Source organism: Balaenoptera physalus (assembly GCF_965194825.1).
Source record: "Balaenoptera physalus genome assembly, chromosome: 2".
In the NCBI taxonomy this organism is placed as follows: domain Eukaryota; kingdom Metazoa; phylum Chordata; class Mammalia; order Artiodactyla; family Balaenopteridae; genus Balaenoptera; species Balaenoptera physalus.
In genome coordinates this window covers 44,182,187-44,199,612 of record NC_138883.1, presented here as the reverse complement: position 1 = coordinate 44,199,612, position 17,426 = coordinate 44,182,187, and the positions used below count along the sequence as shown (strand labels likewise).

General features: G+C 40.1%; 2 long non-coding RNA genes across 2 annotated transcripts in view; both read left to right on the top strand.

Moving 5' to 3' along the window:
- Positions 1–17,426, top strand: part of LOC309655404 — a 133,697-nt gene that overhangs the window by 93,184 nt on the left and 23,087 nt on the right. The window lies entirely within an intron of this gene.
- LOC309655413 lies at positions 6,455–15,921 on the top strand. Its single transcript, XR_014260829.1, has 2 exons — positions 6,455–10,219; positions 10,581–15,921. It is a non-coding gene; the product is annotated as an uncharacterized lncRNA (long non-coding RNA).

The window sequence follows — 17,426 nt, the reverse complement described above, 5'->3', positions numbered from 1 at the left end:
TGAAAAGAATGATTGTGCAACTTCTAAGAAGTGATAAGAAAGGAAGAGGGTGCCCCTTCTCTCCTTCCCCCAACCATTGCTTAGAAGGCATTGTGATAGCTGAGTTGCCTTCTTGGACTGTGCAGTCAAAAACCACAAAAGTGGGCTTCCCTGGTGGTGCAGTGGTTGAGAATCTGCCTGCCAATGTAGGGGACACGGGTTCGAGCCCTAGTCTGGGAAGATCCCACATGCTGCGGAGCAACTAAGCCCGTGAGCCACAACTACTGAGCCTGCGCGTCTGGAGCCTGTGCTCCGCAACAAGAGAGGCCGCGATAGTGAGAGGCCCGCGCACCGTGATGAAGAGTGGCCCCCGCTTGCCGCAACTAGAGAAAGCCCTTGCACAGAAACGAAGACCCAACACAGCCAAAAATAAATAAATAAATTAATAATAAAAAAACAAAACAAACAAACAAACAAAAAAAAAACCCACAAAAGTTGGCAGAGTGAAAAGTGAGAATAGTCTAAGTTGCAGATGATCAAGGAATTGCCACACCGGCCTTGAATTGTTTTTGCACCTTGACTTTTACAGGAAAAATAAATAAATTTATATCTTGTATAAGGAAGGCATGGTCATAACACATAAACAAATCATCATCCTAATTATCCTATCCTATTCTAACCTATGTTCAAATACATTTACAGCCAGTGTCTATTGAAGATCATTGTATAATTTTAAATTTTAATTTACATTGTTCAAATAGTTTTATTGAGATATCATCGACATATAAAAATTGTATATATTTAAGGAATACAACTTGATGTTTTGATACACATATACACTGTGAAAAGACCACCAGTCAAGCTAATTAACATATCCATCGCTTCTACATGATACCATTTTGTGTGTGTGTGAGTTGAGGCAATTGTTGTTTTTTGAGTTGTTAGATTGTGTGACAAATATCCTTCACATAATATGTTAGAAATAAACTAGTTCTGAGTTATCAGATAAATTTCAACTACACGTAAATCCCAATACAATGACTGTCATTCCATAAAACAAAGCTACTTCCATTTCCCAAAGGATGAACATAATAAGCTAATTTTATTGTATACATACATACTACTGTGGCATATCTGAGCCCACTTCCTTATCATCATTTTTTTAAATAAATGTATTTATTTTATTATTTTATTTTATTTATTTATTGTTTCTGGCTGCGTTGGGTCTTCGTTGCTGCGCACGGGCTTTTCTCTGGTTGCAGCGAGCGGGGGCTACTCTTTGTTGTGGTTCACAGGATTCTCATAGTGGTGGCTTCTCTTGTTACAGAGCACGGGCTCTAGGTGCGCAGGCTTCAGTAGTTGCGGCACGTGGGCTCAGTAGTTGCAGCACGCGGACCCTAGAGCACTTGGACTTCAGTAGTTGTGGCACATGGGCTCAGTAGTTGTGGCTCATGGGCTCTAGAGCACAGGCTCAGTAGGTGTGGCTCACGGGTTTAGCTGCTCCGCAACATGCCCGGACCAGGGATCAAACCTGTGTCCTCTGCATTGGCAGGCGGATTCTCAACCACTGCGCCACCAGGGAAGCCCCCTTATCATCATTGATATCTTGTCCATGTAAACATATGAAAATCTCTACCTTGATTAACTTTTTTTATGGGATTGAGTCATCAAAAAACATTAATTTTTCTCTATTTTCATGTTAACAAGCATTGAGAAAGGATAAGGTTTTAGTTCTTTTTGTAACAATACTCACTGACTCCAGGTATTTTGAATTGCTTGACCTGTGTGTTTCCTGGACCCTCCTCTGCTTGCTCAATGTGGAACCTGGCCACCACCATTGTTGTTGCCATTGCCTCATCTTGTAAAATTGCTGGAGCTTGTAAAACTTCCTCAGTTGTGGCCTGGCCTCCCCCACATGTGGTCCAGAAGGAGCCAGAGCAGCTTCAGCACCTAGACCTGACCCTACTGCACCCACAGAAGCTCTGGCTTCTCACATCACTTTTGGACCCTGATGGATCACCACATCTTGGAGTAGGGGATTTGGCTTCTCTGGCCGATGGCCACTGGAGCTGGTAACATACTCAAGGAGTGTATTGGTCTCTTAGGGTCAACTTCAACCCATGAGAGAGAGGGAATAGCAGGGAATTCCATGCAGGCTGCCTGGAAGATGTCCTCTGTTATTAATAGAGTGGCTGGGTTTTCTTATGATGTTGTGGTCAACTCACTGTGTACCATGTTTTATCTGCTTTTCTTTCTTCTCTGCCTTGCTTCTCCTGTTCCCTCTCTTTTAATGCCCTGGGATTACACCTACCAGTAAAGCCTTAGATCAAAACTTTTACCTTAAGACTATTTTCTAGGGAAACTAGTGTACCAGAAATGTGATGAAGATGAAGACAGCAATGATAGTATCATTGAGATTTCAGCCCATTTTTTCAAAAGAGAATAGGGCATAGGAAGAAAAGGAGAGTATATAGTGAGGGCCACTGCTAGCCCATATAAACTACTGTGTGTATCAAAAAAAGCTGACTCTTCTGGATGTATGTAGTTCATAGGCACATGGCTTATTGTACAGAATCTGGGCTGGATTTGAGCCCCACTTGTCCCCTCAACCAGATGCCCTTGTGCAATGAACAGCCCATACAAACACAGTCAAGCATAGTAGAAGTATTAAACAACTTATAAAGGAATAAATTCAGAGAGCTCGGCTTTTTAAAGCACTTCTTGTGCACTGTTGATGTGGTTACATTCTAGTTCTAAAGAAAAAATAAATTTTACACTTATTGTTTATAGTCCCTGATTTTATGTATATGATAGCTTATCTTTCTTAGGAAAGAGCTTAAATGTATCTTGTCCTTATAGGTGAGTAGAAGAGAGATGAGCTGGGCTGTTATAACTAACCAATTCACATTTAAAAGCAGTGTTTAAATGTGTCCGGCATCATTCTACATGTGGAGTTACAATGAGGAATCAGCACAATTATGCATATGTTTCTAGCATCCCCTAATAACCCAAGATGAAGAACAGAGAAAATGGATGATTGCAATTATCCAGGACTGTGAATGCCTTTCTTCCTTTTCTTTAGCTTCTCAAATCCTATTTATCACTCAAACTCTATATTACTCAGATCTTTAATATTTTCCTACCCCTCAGCTCCCCACTAGAGAAGCACTTAGATTTCCTGCTTCCTAATTTTTGATACATCAAAATCCCAAAGAAATGGGAGAACAACAGCTATTCCCCTCAATTTATCTCCTGTGGACAAACCCCCTCTTTCAAAATCTTGGAATACTCAGAGCCTTCAGGATGGCAAGTGGGACCCCAGATACCTGGTGGAATGATGGAGAAGAAGAAAGAGAGGGGGAGAAAAAAAGCCCAGCACCTGTCCTAGACGGTTGAACCAGCTGGAGAACCCCCTCACTACCACCTTGTAATAGAAAGACCTCCTCAGGTTCCCTCAGTTCAGCAAACATTTATTCATTGCTACTGTATGCCAGACCATGTGCTACTGCAAAAGTGAATAAGGATTTCTGCCCTTGATGAGCTTATGGTCTAGTAGGAAAGTTGAAAACATGAACAGATCATTTCAATCTAATGAAGTAACTGCAATGATAAAAGTATGTGGAGTGCGCTATAAGAGCCTGGGGCAGGGGTGCTTCATCCCACCTTCGGGGTTATGGAAAGCTTCCTGGAGGAGAATATCAGTGAGTTGGCTCTTTTGAGTCTGTCATTCAGGGACTATGTACAACCTGGCTCCCTACATAATCTACCTCTCTAGCTTTATCCCTTGTTGGTCACCGCCTACCCTCCTGGATTTCCTATGCAATAATTTACACTCAATTCTCACTCATTTTCAAACACTGTGCGTTTACACAAGTGAGATTTTCAGTCTGGATGCTCCTTTCCCGTTTACAAATCTGGAAAACCTCTATGCATCCTTTAACACCCACCCCAAAACTCACTCCTGTGAAGCTTTCCCTGAAACTCCTCGACAGAGTTGCCTTCCTCCTCCTTCCAGCTCCTAGCCGACCATTCGTACTTCTATATTTACCATGATGTACTTCTTTTTTTTTAAATTGAAGTATAGTTAATTTACAATGTTTCAGGTGTACAGCAGAGTGATTCAGTTATATATCTATTCTTTTTCAGATTCTTTTCCATTATAGGTTATTACAGGATATTGACTATAGTTCCCTGTGCCATACAGTAGGTCCTTGTTGTTTACCTATTTTGTATATAGCTGTGTGTATCTCTATCACAGTGTCCTTCTAAGATAATATTCACCAATTCTTCTGTGTACGTGTCTGTTTTCCCTGGTAGACTGTGAGCTCTGAGGGCAGAAGTAGTTCATCTTTGTTTCCCCAGAGGCTAGCATCGTGAATGGTCCTCAACTCTGTAACTTAATATTTGATGGATGAATGATTATATATAATATATTGGAAATACCAATGATGGAGTCATTCACTATGCTGTTCACACTGAATAAAACATTTGAACCATCATGTTAACAAAGCAAATAGGCATCTGTGACATGTGAGAAGATTTGAAGTTGCCCAGAACAGAGCCCCTACTTAGAAGATATCTGCCAGAATCTCAGATTTGTTGTGCTCGTTTGGCCACCACTTCAATGTGTGTCATTGATGGTTGAGTGCTTTATAGATGATTAAATTGAGTCAAGGAGAATTTGCTTTAGTTAAGGTTTTATTTAGGTTAATTATTAATTCATCAGAGGTTTATTCAGTACCAACTACAGTTGAACCTTGAACAACATGGGGTTTAGGGGCACCAACCCTCTGCAGTCGAAAATCTGAGTATTTCTTATAGTTGGCGCTTCAAATATGTGGTTCCCCCCTATCCACGGTTCTGCACCCTGGGATTCAACCAGTTGCGGATCGTGTAGTAGTGTAGTATTTATTTTAAAAATCCATGTATAAGTAGACCCACTGTGCAATTCACACTGTGTTGTTCAAGAGTCAACTGTATGTTACTGAGCCCTGTTCTAGATGTTTGCAGATACAGTGATCAAATCATAATATTTAGGGCAGAAAGGTCCATGGAGAACACTCTAGACAGTGACTCTCAAAGTGTGCTCCTGGGCTTCCCTGGTGGCGCAGTGGTTGAGAATCCGCCTGCCAATGCAGGGGACACGGGTTCGAGCCCTGGTCTGGGAGGATCCCACATGCCGCGGAGCAACTGGGCCCGTGAGCCACAATTACTGAGCCTGCGCGTCTGGAGCCTGTGCTCCGCAACAAGAGAGGCCGCGATAGTGAGAGGCTCGCGCACCGCGATGAAGAGTGGTCCCCACTTGCCGCAACTAGAGAAAGCCCTCGCACAGAAACGAAGACCCAACACAGCCAAAAATAAATAAATAAAAAAAAAAAAAAAAAAAAAAGTGTGCTCCTCAGATCAACAGTATCAGCAACACCTGGGAGCTTGTTAGGAATGCAAATTCTGGGACTCCACCCCAGACCCACTGAATGAGAAGCTCTAGGGGGAGAGACTAGCAGTCATGGTTAACAAGCCCTCCAGGTGATTCCATGCCGAGCGCCACTGCTGAGTCTAGTCCAAGCCCATGCTCGAAAGGCTACATGCGTCACGTAGCTTCCAACTGGTCCTGCAGTTCCGCCCTTCCAACAGCTCTCTTCCTGAGAAATGAACATGCGTGCACAGCATCAGTGGTCTCGTGCCCTCGACCTCCCGTGGGGCTCAGGCAATGGAGGGGGGAGGACGACAGGGTATTTATAATCCTGGATTCCTCCCTGCAAGTTTACCCCAGGCTGACTGTGTCCCTCAAGTCAAAGCCACTGTTCCTCCTACAGACGCCTTCTCCTCACAACGCTTTTTCCAGCCTCTGGTAATAGCCCCTCTCCTGCTCCCCTCAGGCCTGTGCATGGCAGGGGTCTGTGTTGTCCCTAGCCCTAGGTTACTGCACGAACTTGGTAGGTGCCCCTATCCCACCCCCACCCCACCTGCAGATTCCAAATAGTTCCTTTGTGAATAAACTCTCCATGAATTATCTTGAGTGTCAGAATTTCTGTTTTCTATCAGAACCCCACATGATACACATATACCATTTAATTCCACTATTTGGTTGAGATCTTACCATTTCACATCCGGTCTTGTGCAGTCCAGGACCCCCTTCTCCATTAGGCAAAAGTGGGCATGTGCCTAGCACCATGATACTTAGGGGCCCCTGAAAATGTTTCAATTTCTTTTAAAATCAGAAAAAAAACTTGATATAATCCAACCTAGATTGCATTTGTCTTTATGTTGATGCAACTGTAAAGTAGAATTTTAAACCTTTTTTTTAATAGATGAATAGTCCCACAAAGATAAAAGTGCCTGGGGCCCACGAATGTCATAATCTGGCCTTGCTGCAGTCTCTTGCTAATTGATTTTCTTACCTTTGCATTATCCACACCCTAACTCCACCCACAAAACAGTATAAACACGTATACACACACACACACACACACACACACACACACACACACACATTTGCCCTTCGATATTCACTTCACTTTTCTCCAGTTATTCATTCCATGCCTGGGAGGGAGATAGAGGCTGACCTCTGAGGACTGAATTGCTCAGGCTTCCTTGTGGGGTGGCTTCTCTTTGGGGACAGTCAGTAGGAGGCACCAGCAGGAGATCAGAGGGCCAGAGCAGGAAGAAGTCAGGATATTTACTCTCCTGGCCCCCTCCCTGGCCCCCTCCCTGCTGCCTGTTCGTAGGCAGGAGCTGCGCTACTCTACCTAAGGCCACAGCTTCTGTTGGTGAGCCCCTCCTACACTAGAGCTCTTTCCAGGTTCCCGTAATCACTCGCTCCCCTTGCCCCTTCAAGTCTAGAGTGGTTTTGGCTTTTCATTGTTGCTAGCCCAGTGGTACCTCACCGTCCCTTGTCAGCTTCCCTTAACTCTTTGTTAGTAGACTTTGTAAATAGTGTCTTCACTAACATGCATACAGACCTAGCTCTAATTGGTAGTCCAGAACCATAGATACATCACAAACATTACCCAAGGTTTCTGCAAAGTCTGTATAATGGTCATTTCATGGCAACACAGTCTTCTACCTTTTTTTTTTTTAATTTTATTTCATTAATTTTTTTATACAGCAGGTTCTTATTAGTCATCTGTTTTATACATATTAGTGTATACATGTCAATCCCAATCTCCCAATTCATCACACCACCATCCACACCTCCCAACCACTTTCCGCCCTTGGTGTCCATATGTTTGTTCTCTACATCTGTGTCACTATTTCTGCCCTGCAAACCGGTTCATCTGTACCATTTTTCTAGGTTCCACATATATGTGTTAATATACGATATTTGTTTTTCTCTTTCTGACTTACTTCACTCTGTATGACAGTCTCTAGATCCATCCACATCTCTACAAATGACCCAATTTCATTCCTTTTTATGGCTGAGTAATATTCCATTGTATATATGTACCACATCTTCTTTATCCATTTGTCTGTCAATGGGCATTTAGGTTGCTTCCATGACCTGGCTATTGTAAATAGTGCTGCAGTGAACATTGGGGTGCATGTGTCTTTTTGAATTATGTTTTCTCTGGGTATATGTCCAGTAGTGGGATTGCTGGGTCATATGGTAATTCTATTTTTAGTTTTTTAAGGAACCTCCATACTGTTCTCCATAGTGGCTGTATCAATTTACATTCCCACCAACAGTGCGAGAGGGTTCCCTTTTCTCCACACCCTCTCCAACGTTTGTTGTTTGTAGATTTTATGATGATGCCCATTCTAACTGGTATGAGGTGATACCTCATTGTAGTTTTGATTTGCATTTCTCTAATAATTAGTGATGTTGAGCAGCTTTTCATGTGCTTCTTGGCCATCTGTATGTCTTTGTAGAAATGTCTATTTAGGTCTTCTGCCCATTTTTGGATTGGGTTGTTTGTTTTTTTAATATTGAGCTGCATGAGCTGTTTATATATTTTGGAGATTAATCCTTTGTCCGTTGATTCGTTTACAAATATTTTCTCCCATTAGGAGGGTTGTCTCTTTGTCTTGTTTGTAGTTTCCTTTGCTGTGAGAAAGCTTTTAAGTTTCATTAGGTCCCATTTGTTTATTTTTGTTTTTATTTCCATTACTCTAGGAGGTGGATCAAGAAAGATCTTGCTGTGATTTATGTCAAAGAGTGTTCTTCCTATGTTTTCCTCTAAGAGTTTTATAGTGTCCACTCTTACATTTAGGTCTCTAATCCATTTTGAGTTTATTTTTGTGTATGGTGTTAGGGAGTGTTCTAATTTCATTCTTTTACATGTAGCTAGCTGTCCAGTTTTCCCAGCACCACTTATTGAAGAGACTGTCTTTTCTCCATTGTATATCCTTGTCTCCTTTGTCATAGATTAGTTGACCACAGGTGTGTGGGTTTAACTCTGGGCTTTCTATCCTGTTCCATTGATATATATTTCTGTTTTTGTGCCAGTACCATATTGTCTTGATCACTGTAGCTCTGTAGTATAGTCTGAAGTCAGGGAGTCTGATTCCTCCAGGTCCGTTTTTTTCCCTCTAAACTGCTTTGGCTATTCTGGGTCTTTTGTGTCTCCATACAAATTTTAAGATTTTTTTTTCTAGTTCTGTAAAAAATGCCATTGGTAATTTGAGAGGGATTGCATTGAATCTGTAGATTGCTTTGGGTAGTATAGTCATTTTCACTATATTGATTCTTCCAATCCAAGAACATGGTATATCTCTCCATCTGTTTGTATTGTCTTTAATTTCTTTCATCAGTGTCTTATAGTTTTCTGCATACAGGTTTTTGTCTCCCTAGGTAGGTTTATTCCTAGGTATTTTATTCTTTTTGTTGCAATGGTAAATGGGAGTGTTTCCTTAATTTCTGTTTCAGATTTTTCATCATCAGTGTATAGGAATGCAAGGGATTTTTGTACATTAATATTGTATCCTGCAAGTTTACTAAATTAATTGATTAGCTCTAGTAGTTTTCTGGTGGCATCTTTAGGATTCTCTATGTATAGTATCATGTCATCTGCAAACAGTGACAGTTTTACTTCTTCTTTTCCAATTTGGATTCCTTTTATTTCTTTTTCTTCTCTGATTACCATGGCTAGGACTTCCAAAACTATGTTGAATAATAGTGGCGAGAGTGGACACCCTTGTCTTGTTCCTGATCTTAGAGGAAATGCTTTCAGTTTTTCACCTTTGAGAATGATATTTGCCATGGGTTTGTCGTATATGGCCTTTATGATGTTGAGATAGGTTCCCTCTATCTGAAGAGTTTTTATCATAAATCAGTGTTAAATTTTGTCAGAAGGTTTTTCTGTATCTACTGAGATGATCATATAGTTTTTACTCTTCAATTTGTTAATATGGTGTATCACACTGATTGATTTACATATATTGAAGAAGTCTTTCATCCCTGGGATAAGTCCCACTTGATCATGGTGTATGATCCTTTTAATGTGTTGTTGGATACTGTTTGCTAGTATTTTGTTGAGGATTTTTGCATCTATATTCATCAGTGATATTGGTCTGTAATTTTCTTTTTTGTAGTATCTTTGTCTGGTTTTGGTATCAGGGTGATCGTGGCCTCATGGAATGAGTTTGGGACTGTTCCTTCCTCTGCAATTTTTGGAGGAGTTTGAGAAGGATGGGTGTTAGCTCTTCTCTAAATGTTTGATAGAATTCACCTGTGAAGCCATCTGGTCCTGGACTTTTGTTTGTTGGAAGATTTTTAATCACAGTTTCAATTTCATTACTTGTGATTGGTCTGTTCATATTTTCTATTTCTTCCTCATTCAGTCTTGGAAGGTTAAACCTTTTGAAGAATTTGTCCATTTCTTCCAGGTTGTCCATTTTACTGGCATAGAGTTGCTTGTACTAGTCTTTTATGATGCTTTGTATTTCTGCAGTGTCCATTGTATCTTCTCCTTTTTCATTTCTAATTTTATTGATTTGAGTCCTCTCCCTCTTTTTTTCGATGAGTCTGGCTAATGGTTTACCAATTTTGTTTATCTTCTCAAAGACCAGCTTTTAGTTTTATTCATCTTTGCTATTGTTTTCTTTGTTTCTATTTCATTTATTTCTGTTCTGATCTTTATGATTTCTTTCCATCTACTAACTTTGGGTTTTGTTTGTTCTCCTTTCTCTCGTTCCTTTAGGTGTAAGGTTAGATTGTTTATTTGATATTTTTCTTTTTTCTTGAGGTAGGCTTCTTTGCTATAAACATCGCTCTTAGAACTTCTTTTGCTGCATCCCATAGGTTTTGGATCATTGTGTTTTTTTTTTTTTTTTTTTTTTAATATATTTTTTTTTTTTTTTTTTTTTAATTTTTTTTTATTTATTTATTTATTTTTATATTTCTGGCTGTGTTGGGTCTTCGTTTCTGTGCGAGGGCTTTCTCTAGTTGTGGCAAGTGGGGGCCACTCTTCATCACGGTGCGCGGGCCTCTCACTATCGCGGCCTCTCTTGTTGCGGAGCACAGGCTCCAGACGCGCGGGCTCAGTAGTTGTGGCTCACGGGCCCAGCTGCTCCGCGGCATGTGGGATCTTCCCAGACCAGGGCTCGAACCCGTGTCCCCTGCATTGGCAGGCAGATTCTCAACCACTGCGCCACCAGGGAAGCCCCTGGATCATTGTGTTTTGATTGTAATTTTTGTCTAGGTATTTTTTGATTTCCTCTTTGATTTCTTCAGTGATCTCTTGGTTATTTAGTAACGTACTGTTCAGCGTCCATGTGTTTGTGTTTTATAAATTTTTTTCCCTGTAATTGATTTCTAATCTCATAGCGTTGTGGTCAGAAAAGATGCTTGATGTGACTTCAATTTTCTTAAATTTACTGAGGCTTGATTTATGACCCAAGATGTAATCTATTCTGGAAATGTTCCATGTGCATTTGAGAAGAAAGTGTAATCTGCTGTTTTTGAATGGAATGTCCATATTTATTTAATAAATATCAATTAAATCTATCTGGTCTATTGTATCATTTAAAGCTTGTGTTTCCTTATTAAGTTTTTGTTTGGATGATCTGTCCACCGGTGTAAGTGAGGTGTTAAATTCCCCCACTGTTGATGTGTTACTGTCGATTTCCTCCTTTATAGCTGTTAGCAGTTTCCTTGTGTATTCAGGTGCTCCTATGTTGGGTGCATATATATTTATAATTGTTATATCATCTTCTTGGATTGATCCCTTGATCATTACGTAGTGTTCTTCCGTGTCTCTTGTAACATTCTTTATTTTAAAGTCTATTTTATCTGATATGAGTATTGCTACTCCAGCTTTCTTTCGATTTCCATTTGCATGGAATATCTTTTTCCATCCCCTCACTTTCAGTCTGTTTGTGTCCCTAGGTCTGCAGTGGATCTCTCGTAGATAGCTTATATATGGGCATTGTTTTTGTATCCATTCAGCGAGCCTGTGTCTTTTGGTTGGAGCATTTAATCCATTCATGTTTAAGGTAATTATCAATAGGTATGTTCCTATGACCATTTTCTTAATTGTTTTGGGTTTGTTTTTGTAGGTCCTTTTCTTCTCTTGTGTTTCCCACTTAGAGAAGTTCCTTTAGCATTTGTTGTAGAGCTGGTTTGGTGGTGCTGAATTCTCTTACCTTTTGCTTGTCTGTAAAGCTTTTGATTTCTCCGTTGAATCTGAATGAGATCCTTGCCAGGTAGGGTAATCTTGCTTGTAGGTTCTTCCCTTTCATCACTTTAAATATGTCATGCCACTCCCTTCTGGCTTAAAGTTTCTGCTGATAAATCAGCTGTACAGAGTTTCCCTCTATGTTATTTGTCGTTTTTCCCTTGTTGTTTTCAATAATTTTTCTTTGTCTTTAATTTTTGTCTGTTTGATTACTATGTGTCTTGGCATGTTTCTCCTTGGGTTTATCCTGCCTGGGACTCTCTGTGCTTCCTGGACTTGGGTGGCTATTTCCTTTCCCATGTTAGGGAAGTTTTTGACTATAATCTCTTCAAATATTTTCTCAGGTCCTTTCTGTCTCTCTTCTCCTTCTGGGACCCCTATAATGTGAATGTTGTTGCATTTAAATGTTGTCCCAGAGGTCTCTTATGCTGTCTTCATGTGTTTTCATTCTTTTTTCTTTATTCTGTTCTGTGGCAGTGAATTCCACCATTCTGTCTTCCAGGTCACTTATCCGTTCTTCTGTCTCAGTTATTCTGCTATTGATTCCCTCTAGTGTATTTTCCATTTTGGTTATGTATTGTCATCTCTGTTTGTTTGTTCTTTAATTGTTCTAGGTGTTTGTTCTTTAATTCTTCTAGGTCTTTGTTAAACATTTCTTGCATGTTCTCGATCTTTGCCTCCATTCTTTTTCTGAGGTCCTGGATCATCTTCACTATCATTATTCTGAATTCTTTTTCTGGAAGTTTGCCTATCTCCACTTCATTTAGTTGTTTTTCTGGGGTTTTATCTTGTTCCTTCATCTGGTACAAAGTACTCTGCCTTTTCATTTTGTCTCTCTTTCTGTGAATGTGGTTTTCCTTCCACAGGCTGCAGAATTTTAGTTCTTCTTGCTTCTGCTGTCTGCCCTCTGGTGGATGAGGCTATCTAAGAGGGTTGTGCAAGCTTCCTGATGGAGGGACTGGTGGTGGGCAGAGCTGGGTGTTGCTCTGGTGGGCAGAGCTCAGTAAAACTTTAATCCGCTTGTCTGCTGATGAGTGGGGCTGGGTTCCTTCCCTGTTGGTTGTTTGGCCTGAGGCGACCCAACACTGGAGCCTACCCAGCTCTTTGGTGGGGCTAACAGTGGACTCTGGGAGAGCTCACACCAAGGAGTACTTCCCAGAACTTCTGCTGCCAGTGTCTTTGTCCCCGTGGTGAGCCACAGCCACTCCCCGCCTCTGCAGGAGACCCTCCAACACTAGCAGGTAGGTCTGGTTCAGTCTCCCATGGGGTCACTACTCCTTCCCCCTGAGTCCTGATGCGCACACTACTTTGTGTGTGACCTCCAAGAGTGGAGTCTGTTTTCCCCAGTCCTGTCAAAGTCCTGCAATCAAATCCTGCTAGCCTTCAAAGTCTAATTCTCTAGGAATTCCTCCTCCCATTGCCAGACCCCCAGGTTGGGAAGCCTGACGTGGGGCTCAGAACCTTCACTCCAGTGGGTGGACTTCTATGGTATAAGTGTTCTCCAGTTTGTGAGTCACCCACCCAGCAGTTATGGGATTTGATTTTATTGTGATTACACCCCTCTTACCGTCTCATTGTGGCTTCTCCTTTGTCTTTGGATGTGGGGTATATTTTTTGGTGAGTTCCAGTGTCTTCCTGTAGATGATTGTTCAGCAGTTAGTTGTGATTCTGGTGTTCTCGAAAGAGGGAGTGAGAGCATGTCCTTCTACTCCGCCATCTTAAACCAATCTCCTCACATTCTTCTACCTTATGATGTACAGTAATTTCCTAATATATTTTTCCTTTCCTTTCCTTCCTCTTTACTTGCTTTTTCTTTTCACTTCCTTTTAAAATTTTCACCATAGATAGATAGAATAAATATTCTCTAGGTGCAGCTGTTTACTGCATACAGTTTCTTTTTTAACTGCATTTATATTCTTTTTCTTTAGATTCTGAAGCTATCTGTCTCATAGCCATATTTCTACCCCCTCTCAATTCTTCTAAAAGCAAATCATTTTACTCACTCTTCTAGGAATGCCTTTACCCTCAACTATCAACAGGTATTTGGTTAAATTATTCTCTCCACTTGAAATACTCTCTTCTTCCCAGTTTTTCAAATGTCAATTTTCCTGCCTACCCAAGTTAAATATGTCATTCTTTCTTTTGAATTTCCTTTTGAACTAACATATTCAAATAATTTATTTGGTAATTAGTGATTTTTGTTGTTATTTTGAAATGTCATTTAAATCTTTTAGGTTATTTCACTTTAAATATATTACTATCTTTTCTCCTCTAACTGGATTATTAATTTCTTGACAACAGAAATCATTTTCTTACATCACTTTATGTCTCCTGTAGAGACTTTCATGTAGTAAATGCTTAATAAACATGTGTTGATTTGAAAAATATTGGAATCCTATGCATAAAAGATTGACTTTCAAAATCCTAGATAGGTTAAAGTCAAGTTCTCTGTCCATTTCTATGTCTATAAGGTGTGACTTCATCACATGATGCTTGGATTTCCAATGTTGTTCGGTGATACTATTGTTCTTATGTGTCACTGGGAGGGAAAATGCTTTAAAAGCATTTTCATCTCTCAGCCAAAGTGGAGCACACGCATGACAAGGAAGTGCCTCAACAGTGTAGATTTGGAAGGCAGAGTTGTGGTAGTAATAGTAGTGTAGTAATAACTCAACTTCTGGTTAGTAAAAGTAGAGGTCCTGTGTCATTCTGTAACATATTGTCCTGTTTTATTTTCTTCATAGCATGTATCACCTCCAAATATATTTCTCATATATATTATTATTTGCAATCATAATAAAATCTTCTCTACCCCAACTAAGTTATATGCCACATGAGAGTGAGGACTTTTTTGGTCTTGTATTCTGTACTATATTCCCAGTCCTAGAATAAGTCTGGCATAGAGTAGGCACTCAATAAACATTTGTTGAATAAATGAAATGAACGAACATTTATTAGTATTTCATGATTTTCCAGAGCGTATTATAAGTGCTTTGCATGACTTAGCTCATTTAAGCCTCACAACACACTATTAAATAGGTACTGTCCCTCTTTATAGAGGAGGATTCAGGCTAGAAAAAGTTAAAGGACTTTCATATCTAGTACTGGGGGAGGTGGGATTTAAATCCAGGCAGTCTGGTCTGGAGACCACAGTCTTAGCCACTTTGTTAAATTTTATTCAGTGAAATATTGTGAAGTAACAACAATTAGCACTTGCTATGTGCTTCTAAAATGTATTAACTATTTTCACATATTTCCTCCTTTGATAACATTCAATGATCCTGAGCTGATATAATCATTATCCCTACTTTACAGATGGGAAAACTGAGAAATGAAGTGATTTGTCAAAGATCACTGTGCCATTAAGTGGCAGTCTGGCAGTCCTGGGAATTAAACTTAAATGTTCTGAGTCCAACTTCCATCTCTTTCCCCCCTCCTGCTCCTGCTGTGCAATGTGCTGCAGCTTAAATGTAGCCAGAGACCTCAGTTTATGGCTTTAGACATACAGAAAAGAAATTCTATTTTAGTAGTCACTAATAAAACCACTGTATTAGTAGCAGCAATTAATAATTCTATTTTAATATTCACTAATTTCATTTTAATTGTCATTTAGTTGTTAATAATAAAAATTTACACAGAAGTTCTAAATTTGTAGGGGGACAGTCCCCAAGCATTTACCTTAGAAGAATATGACAATAACAAAATTTTCACTGTTAACTTTCACAAAGACTGCATAGTCTTTTTTTCAGGAATGTTGTACAGTATGTATTTATTTCATACATCAAAAGAGATGTACTTGGTGATCGTACTTATCATTGTTACACTCACTTATCTCCCCTCTCCTCTTGGATATTTAGTCCTACAATGGGTGATGGCAAATGCCTTCGAGTTGTATTTTCTTGATAAGATAAAGATTATACACATCCTGACCACTAGGACTCATTGCATGAATTTTTAAAAAAAGGAGTAACAATAAAAGTCACTGAGGTTGAAGAGATCATTATGCTCCCTGAGCCACTAAGGAATGGCAGGGGGCTTCCCTGGTGGCGCAGTGGTTAAGAATCCACCTGCCAATGCAGGGGACACGGGTTCAAAACCTGGTCCGGGAAGATCCCACATGCTGCAGAGCAACTAAGCCCGTGTGCCACAACTACTGAAGCCTGCACACCTATAGCCGGTGCTCCACAACAAGAGAAGCCACCGCAATGAGAAGACCGAGCATCACAAAGAAGAGTAACCCCAGCGCACCGCAATGAGAGAAAACCTGTGCGCAGCAACGAAGACCCAATGCAGCCAAAAATAAATAAATAAAATAAATAAATTTATATATATAAAAAAAAAAGGAATGGCAGGGGATGGGATGGAGAGATAGATACTTGGAACAAAGTGCTGGAGGGTGGTCAGTGGCAGTGACAACAGGGGAAAGAAAGGGTGGCAATCAAAATGGCACAGACTTCACAAGTTTGAAGTTGTGGGATACTGACAGGGGTTGAATAAGAAGTGGATTAGGAACATCACCTTCTCTTCAAGGTGATGGATGTACAGGAATTCTCCACTTGTGGAATGCAAAAAATTTACTCCCCTGGTACCTTTGTGTCAAGGTAAGATGGTGGAGTAACTGCTCACAATTAGAGTGGAAAATGCAGAACAATGAGCTCTATAACAGAAGATCTGAAGAATAGCGGGAAATGACTTGGCAATCGTACGGGACCAGGAACTGAATATAATTTAACATAGACCTATTACCATTAAATAGAAAGATATTTTATCTTGACTTAGTAAGGAGGTATTGCTATTGTCCAGCTCAAAAGTTTTACTTTTCATAAAGCATTCATAGTTAATACAGTGCACTGGCCAGTTTAATGTTCAGTTTAATCCAAGACTCATTTTAGAACATGTAGACTTGCTCACCTGTTCCCGCAATCTACAGAGAGTTCTTTCTTTTATAAACATGTCTAGCACTTACTTTCTATACCACTCACTTGGAACTTGTCACACATAGACTTTTCACGATAGTTTCATTTTGTATGCATACATTCATGTAATCTCACCAGCTAGGTATATATGTTTATTCACAGGAACCTGTCTTCTTGGGTACCTACCATGTGCTTTTTCCTAGAGCCACAGTGCTTAGTTTGGGGACTGCCATAGTTGTTACTCAGTTATTAATTGCTGAATGATTATTTTAATTTTGTCTTAAGCTGTTGTTTTCTTCACAGCCAGCACAAGTTGCAGTAAAAACCATGTAAATTTTTATAATTTATGGAAACTTATGAGTTACCGTTCATTCACATTTTTACTTCTTGATGAAATGCAGAGTGTCCCTTTAAGTGGGAAACTGATAAAAACTAGGCTTTAAGGAAGCATCTCCTCCCCCAAAGGGTAGGCTTCCTTTCAGAGGAGATCCCCTTAGATAGCTGCTGAGGTTGCCAAGGCAAACCTTTGCATATACAAATTTGGGTCAATGTGTTGACAGGATGTCAGATTTGTGTAGCTAATGGAGCTTCAGCATGAATATTGAGCTTTCTGCCATTCCATTGATGCCCAAATGAATCTGTAGGTGCCTATTTGTGCCTCAGGCTGTTGGAGTAGAAAATAGAAGCCCTTCACATGAAAACCTGACCAAGGTCCACAACCCACCCTTAACTTATAGTAATTGGTTTTCAGCAACAACTGAAAGGTAAATTCAAAGAGATCTGAGTGGCAGAGCACTGATATCTTTCCATCAAATAGTCTGGAACTTCATGTTGCTATTATTTTGCCTCATAGACTTGCCCATGAGTGTTTCAGGAATCTTCACCATGGCATGGATCAACAAAGAGTTGAGTAACA